This window comes from Dipodomys spectabilis, unplaced genomic scaffold (assembly GCF_019054845.1).
Source record: "Dipodomys spectabilis isolate Male_0828 unplaced genomic scaffold, ASM1905484v1 ptg000002l, whole genome shotgun sequence".
Lineage (NCBI taxonomy): Eukaryota > Metazoa > Chordata > Mammalia > Rodentia > Heteromyidae > Dipodomys > Dipodomys spectabilis.
Genome location: NW_024870679.1, coordinates 29,307,992 through 29,316,275, shown reverse-complemented (window position 1 = coordinate 29,316,275; position 8,284 = coordinate 29,307,992). Strand labels below are relative to the sequence as shown.

General features: G+C 39.9%; 1 pseudogene; it reads left to right on the top strand.

The window, feature by feature from the left end:
- Positions 1-2,574: 2,574 nt before the first annotated feature.
- Positions 2,575-3,612, top strand: LOC122109151 (annotated as a pseudogene).
- The last annotated feature ends 4,672 nt before the right edge of the window (positions 3,613-8,284 follow it).

Below are 8,284 nucleotides of genomic sequence, written 5' to 3'. Positions count from 1 at the left end.
TTATTCCCATTACACTAGAAGGTCCACTCGGGGTGAACGCTTCATATAGTCATAATATCTCTTAGTGGGGTCCTTTGTGGATGAGGTTAGGGAGCCCCTGCCTGTCAAATTATAATTAAAATGTAAATGAGCATATACTAGGCATTTAAATATTAAAAATTAGTATTTCTTTTTTGGCTTAAGAATTGAGCCCAGGCATTAAACATCACTCTAGGCAAATGATCTTCCATTTGAGCTATACCTTTAGCCCTTTCATTTTATTTTGTCTTTAAGTTGGAGCCTTGCCACACCACTATCTTTGCCCAGGATAATCCAAAAAATTATACTCCTACTTCTGCCTCCTAAGTATCTGAGATGACAGGTGTGCACCAGCACACTGAACTCTCTCTTCATGTAACTGATTTTTAACATATCTTTCCATTTGCACAGGCAGGAAACGTTTCCTTTAGTCTTTGAACATCATTGATTTACTCATTCAACTCTTACTAAGCACTGATTAGGAGCTGGAAGGGAACTGATACACTAATTCAACTTTGTCAGTTTAAACATGGGGAAAATGAGACCTGGTGAATTCAAATGATTTATTGAGGGGTTTATGCCAATACATAGTTTAAAAAAAAGACTACAAAATTGAGTTTGTTTTGCTTCTTAACCCAAAGCTTCTCAATTTAATACAAAACTCTTACAAATTTGAGTGTGTGATAGAAAGATTGATAACACTCTAGCAACCCATGAGAAAAAAAGAACTTGATTACCAACTTTAAAAGTTTAATACTCAACAGACGTTTCCCTTTAACTCAAGGCTTCATTCCTTTATATCTGATTTCATTTTAAAAAAAAACCTTCCTACCTTATTTCATTACTTCAATGAAATTTGCTTTTTGCAAATTCACTTCACACATCTTTATCAGTCCACATGCCAGTTCCAAACCTAAAATGAATGTTTCATTTCATCAGTCACCTATTTAAAAATTCTGACTATGTCTATTGATTGTAGAATAGAATATTGAATACAGGATAAAAGACAGGTCTCGATTCAAATCATGGCTCTGCCCTGTCACCTTTTTCTGGAAGCTGTGTTTCAAGCAAATCTCTTAAACATTGTGACCTTTAATTTTACCTAACAGGTAGGAATAAGAGAGTTCAAGTTTTAAACACTGACATTCAGCCAAATTCAAAAACAAATCTCCCTTCTACATATCTTAATTATATGACTGTCCAAAGAGAAAAAAAATAAAGCTAGCAAAAAATATCAATAGCACTCAAACAAAGGAAAGGGTCATATCATAACCTTCAGAAGGAATCAGAACTTTCCCAGAACAAAGGTCAGAGCAGTGTGACAAGCCCTAAGTATCACCCTCCATAGAAAGGCAAAGTCAGAAATGTGAACAAAATCCTGGAAAGGGAAGGGAAGGGAAGAGAAGGGAAAGGGCCTTGATGAGGCTGGGAGAGTCATTCTTCAGCATAACAGATGTCTAAGGAAAGTCAGGACAGAAAGATGATCCATTAGTGGATTAGCAAAACAAGGGAAAACAGTACCCTATAATGCACTAATGGAGTATCTTGCTTTCTGAGCTTTCCTTGGACATATGTTACACCAACACACTACCAAATCCCTCCCCCAGGCTCATCAAGGCCCTTTCCTTGCTCTGGAGCAGACCTACCACTTCCCACTCTGAAATATGGAAAAGATAGACTCCAGGACCTGTGACAAGTCCTTAACTGAGACTGACTTCTGTAAAGGAAGAAATGTCTATGTATGCTTTACCAGAAATGAGAACAATTGTGCCTCCATTCTGTCATCTTTTTGCTGGGAGAAAGTGGAAAGGGCATAAGAACAATCATAAACACTAGTGAATTAGCTCCAACAATAAATAGTAGATTAGCAGAAAGGAAGGAAAAAAGAAAATAATTAGGACTAGAGTCTCTGAGGGAGGAAAAGCTTAGTGCCTGTAGTCTACATATATATGATTGGTTCAACGACAAAAATTTCCATTTATTATCTTTGCCCCCAGGGAGGAATAGGTGAGGGTTAGGACAGAGAGAAATTGCTCTTGGGATAAATGGGCAAAGGTGGGAAAATGAACATTTAAAAATGTGAGACAGTGAAGTAGAGAATCTAATAAACAAAATTACACATTCCAGATAATGATCTAAAGAAACAAAAAAGCTCAAGTTTCATCATGATTAGAAGAAATAATTTGAAGCCCATTGATATTTCCCAATGTGATGATAAGAAATCCCAATTGATAGGACAGAATTTAACAGTGACAACATATACTAAAATCCAGGAGATGGAAAAGGACAGGTCTTTCTTTCAAGGCAGAACACAGGTGCAATTGAGCTCTCCCACTCTCTTTGACACTAGGATACAGAAAAGCAAATCAAGTAATTAAGCACTAAGGCACAGCAAGAAGAAGGTCTAGATGAAGCTGTCATGTAAAATATAAATATAACATTCAGATGGCCCACCTACCCTAAAGTAGGCGAAAGGTCGGCGGTGCCAGAGGTGCTGCTGGGCACCAGAGCAAGACCGCCAGGGAACTGACAGGTCCACTGTCAGGACGACAGACCATGATAAAGGAGCAGAAGCCCATCAGCCCCCTCAAGAACCTGTTGGCTGGCGGCTTTGGCAGCGTGTGCCTGGTGTTTGTGGGGCACCCGCTGTCTGGGACACAGTCAAGGTCCGACTGCAGACACAATCACCAGGTTTACCTGGACAGCCTCCCATGTACTCTGGCACATTTGACTATTTCGGAAAGACTCTTATAAAAGAGAGCATCTCAAGACTCTACCGGGGTATGGCTGTACCCATCATTGGGGTCACCTCTATGTTTGCTGTGTGCTTTCTGAGGTTTGGTTTGGGGAAGAGACTACAGCAGAAATCCCCAGAAGATGTGCTCAACTATTCCCAGCTGTTTGCAGCTGGAATGTTATCTGGTGTGTTCACCACAGGAATCATGACCTCTGGAGAACAAATCAAGTGCTTATTACAGATTCAGGCCTCTTCAGGGGAAAACAAGTATACTGGCATTATGGACTGTGCAAAGAAACTGTATCAGGAGTTTGGGATCCAAGGCTTTTACAAAGGAACTGTTCCAGCCAGGGGATGTATTTCATGACCTATGAATGGCTGAGAAATATCTTCACCCCAGAAGGGAAGAGTGTCAGTGAGCTCAGTGTACCTCGTATCCTGGTGGCTGGAGGTGTTGTAGGAATCTTCAACTGGGTTGTGGCAATTCCCCCAGATGTACTCAAGTCTCACTTCCAGATAGCACCTCCTGGAAAATATCCTAATGGTTTCCGAGATGTGTTCAGAGAGTTGATCTGGGATGAAGGAATCACATCCTTGTACAAAGGGTTCAATGCAGTGATGATCTGAGCCTTCCCAGCCAATGCAGTCTACTTCCTTGGCTTTGAGGTTGCCATGAAGTTCCTAATTGAATCACCCCCAATTTGTGAGGTTGAAGGTTACTTGAGGCTTCTGGATGCTGTATGCTGGACACTGTCATGGAGGAGAAGCAGTGGGCAGGACTGGCAGTTCTGAAGGGGGGAGGGAGGGAGAATGGTGGGAATTGGGGCTCTATGCATGGACATGGTGAGCCTATTGTCTTAAAGACACCCTCTTCCTTGTATGACCACCTGGTAATGCCATTTGGAAACTAGAATTCACTCTTGTCATTCTAAGGGATCTCAAGATGGAATATGTAGCTTCTAGACCAGCTAACCACCTGTGATCAGATGGCTAACCTACTGGTTGACTACTGGCTCTCGACTCTACCCAAAATACTCCTCACCTAAAGAGGTGATTATCAGCCTGTCACTGAAGACCCCTTACATATTAGTTTTCAGCCAGCTTATCAGATGCTGAGATCTTGTTAAAATCTGAACCAGGAACACTCCATTGATTTACAAGGTGTCATCTAATCCTGGGGTATATATAAAAAAATGCGGACTTGTGGACTTAAGGCCCACATCTTAGTCACCCAAGAGGTCTGGGCAGATATGTCTTGGAAGAGATAACCTGTTTAACTATTGGATTTTGATTATGTTTATGGCAAGAAAACAATCATACATAAAATTAGAGTAGCCTAATTTCCCAGGAGAAGATGGGAGAATTTGTTTTTCTTCCCACACAATGGGGACATTCTTAGGCTGCTAGGGTAAGTGTGAAAGCTGGAGGGTGTAGGAAGGCTTTTTGCACACTCTTTCCTCATGAGAGCACCCAGATTTAACAGGGTACAATAAATATTGTTTCTAATTTTAAAAATATATATATATATAATCTGAAGGCATACTTTAAGTGGTAGAGTACCAGCTTTAAGCACAAAAACAGAACAGAAGCCCAAAACCCTGAATTTCAGCCTGACTGGATAGATAGATCAATTGAGTGATCAAAAGATAGATAGGGCTGGGAAGGTGGCTCAGTGGTAGAGCACTTGCCTTACATGCCTGAGGCCCTGGGTTCGATTCCTCAGCGCCACATAAGCAAAAAGAAAAAAGCCGGAAGTGGCGCTGTGGCTCAAGTGGTAGAGCACTAGCCTTGAGCTGAAAAGCTGAGGTACAGCGTTCAGGCCCCACAACTGGACCCCCCCCACACACACAAAAAGACAGATAGATGGTTACATACACCTACATACATGTGTACATACTTACATAAATAAAAATAGCTACATTGAAAACACATTCTCAGCAAAAATTAACAAATTATGAGAAAGAAAAATACAATGGCACAATGCCACATAAAGAATATCCAGAATCCCACATAAAAATATTTTCAAGTGGCTCATGATAGAGAAGTTAGTGAAAACATAAAATAAAATAAATTTCTGAAATGAAGTGTAAAGAACAATTAAAGATGAAAAGGTAGAATTCCAGGTGAAGAGACTTGAGAACCATATAGTACCATTATAGAACTAAAAACAAATTACAAAGCAGAAGAGCCAACACTGTTGCATTTTAAACCCCAAAGCCATTAAACTTTACATTTCCTCTGTCTCCAAGTTCAAATAGAATTTCAGGTAAGGTTAGCTAGGGTTCCCATCCCCCTAATTTGGTAGTCACTGCATCCAATATCTTAGAGTAGAAGAATAGATGGAGAGACAGGATCATTTCCTAACAGGCACAACCTGTAATTCACTTGCAGGCCCTTGGGTGGCAGTAGTACAATTACTGATCTCCAAGTACCTCCTCTGCCTTTCTGTTTGATCCTCTGCTTTGTGTATGACCTTCGAATACAATTTATTAGGAACATTTAGGGTCCTTACAATGTGTCAAAAACATGCACCTGCCATGAGAGGAAGTACAGCCTTAGTCCTAAAGCAGCCACTTATGCATCCTGCTCTCAGTCAGCAGCAATTGTGGCCACAGTACTTTATCTACTTGTAGAACATTTACTGGCAGAATGTTCAAGATCCAGGAAACATCTATAAAATTCTTCAAGAGGGGCTGGGAAGGTGACTCAGTGGTAGAGTGCTTGCCTTGCATGCATGAGGCCCTGGGTTCAATTCCTCAGCACCACATAAGCAGAAAAAGACGGAAGTGGTGCTGTGGCTCAAGTGGTAGAGCACTAGCCTTGAGCTGAAGAGCTGAGGGACAGCGCCCAGCCCCAGAGTTCAGGTCCCACCACCAGAGGTGGGCAGTGAGGGGGGGGGGATTCTTCAAGAGGCCCCTGGCCTGTTAAGAAGGGGAAGCTGTGTATCTACCAAATTCTAATTTATAAACTAGCATTACTGGGCTTTGTTTTGTGCATATTTGAGGATATGTAAAATACATTTGCCTCTATACACTGGGTGTGTTCACTTTTGCTTATACTTAAAGAAGTAAAAAATTGATAAAATAAGTCAGTGGATGCCACTTTCCATGCAGTGGAATTGGCAGCCTGACAATTTTCCAAGTAACAGAAAGATGTGGACTCACTGTTGTCATGGCTCTGGCAATATCAATAGCCAGAAGTAACCTACAATACCAATAGAAGGTAATAAATCCACTATTCAGAGAACCATATTCCCATATTCTAGGGAATATATGCCAGCAATGAGGTTGTCTCCTCTTCTCAGAGTTTATTACTACTTAGAGATTTCTACCACCCTTTCTCTATCCAAGATAGGAAATAAGATAGACAAAATGCAAATCACTTTGTCAGTTTCTTTCCAAACAAATCTTTTCAAAGCCATTACAGCTAGCAGTAGAAGGCATTTGGGATTGTGATCTTTGAAGTTTCAACGTGAATAGTCTGGGCTTTAGAATGGCCAAACACATACTGTTCTGTTGTTAACTTTTTTAAACTTTTGATAGAGCATCCTCTTATCATGCCTTAAATTATTACCTCTGAGCATCTGTGACTTCCTTCCTTAAGGCAAAGAACTATCATTCATCCTTCTCTGCAGAGCCTGGACTGACCTAAAATCACAGAAGACACCTCACAAATTTCTCCTCGCTTTCTCTATCATTTTGCTCATCTGAACCACCCCTTCCCTCCCAGGACTTGAACTCAGAGCCTGGACCCTGTCCCTGAGCTTCTTTGGCTCAAGGCTAGCATTGTATCACTTGAGTTACAGCATCACTTCAGGCTTTTTCTGAGTAGTTTATATGAGATAACAGTCTCAGAGACTTTCCTGCCCTGGTTGGCTTCAAACTGTGATCTTTAGATCTTAGTCTTCTGAGTAGCTAGGATTACAGGCATGAGCCACCAGTGCCTGGCTTCATCTGAGTTTTTTAAGAATATAGATTAACTTACCTTTACTTCTTTAGAGATGGTCTTAACCAATATTCAATAAATGTTCAAATAAGTATTATGTCAAATCAGAGATTTTTCAATCTTTCTTATATATGTTTGAGAAGGGATTAATTCCTTCCCCCTCCTCCTGTGTTGTATTGTAACAAACTAATGAAATTTAGAAAAAGCCATACATTAGTGGCTCATGCCTATAATCTGAGCAACTCAGGAAGTTGAGATCCAGACAATCGAGATTTGAAGCAATGCTTGTCAGAAAAGTCCAAGAGACTTCATGAAAGATTATTACTAATACTTCATCTGTAAAATAAGCCTGGCTGAAGGCATGGTTCAAATTTTAGAGCACAAGCCAATTAAACAAACCAGTAAGCTCCAAGCCCTAAATTCAAATACTGGGAGAGGGTAAATTCTTTACAAATAAAGTAAAAACTTTAAAGAGACCATATTCATGAATTTTATCCCCTTGTAAAATGTAGTAACACATTACAAATGCTGCCTCCCTTCACCCTCTGCTGTCCATTTTTGTAACTGCACCATCTTTAACCTCGTTTCAGAATGATTTATCATTTCTGTTTAATCTGAGCTAACAAATGTGCTACACATAATAAAATTCATGTTTCAAAAAAAGTAAGATTCTATTCCCTCGAGAAATCTGTTTAAGCACTTAGGATCTAGAGCCAGATTGCCTCATTTTGCAAACTTGTTCATTCTACTTCGTAGTTTGGACAAGTTACTTAACGTCCTAACATCTCTGCCTCTCTAGTATAAGGCTAAACAAATTAATCACTACAAAACACTTAGAACAATGTATGGAAATCAGTTCATTGTTCTTATTTGGTATGGTGGTAGTCACGGTTCCTAACTTTCATAGCAATTAAAATTCTCATTTGCTTATTTTAGCGGACTAACTTCCTAGAAAAAACACATTGCGTGCTTTAGACATCTTTACATTCCTAGCTCTGGACATGATATCTGGCACATTGTAATTACCCAACAAGCATTTATTGAATGTCTATAATGTCTCTGACCACATTTTCCTTTCCATACATGAGAAATGATGGTGATGACAGCTTTTACTCTATGAGATTGTGTTAAGAATTATTGCAAACAAGAAAAGCCTTTACAATAGGATCTGGATTATGGTAAATAATAAATGTTAAGTAACATTATTGGTAAAGATATCCCACAGTAATACTTATAAAGTATAAGTGAACTTCTAAGAGCAGCTGACATACCTGAATTTTTTTCTTCCTTTTATTCACCTAGTACTGGAGTTTTGACTGTACCAGGCCCACAACCCTTTATGCTATAGTTGTTTTTCAAGTAGGTTATCATGTTTGGGCCAGGGGGCATAAAACTAAATAGTCTCTAAGATTTTATCAGATAATATACAGACCAGATAGTCTCCTTTTGTGGATCCCATTGTTTCTTCTTCCTTCTTCTTCTTCCTCCCACCTTCCTCCACCCTCCTCTTTTTCCCTTCCCCTTTCCATGCCCTCCTCCTCCTTCTTCTTGCTGGAAATCAAACACAGAGCTTTAGACATGCTA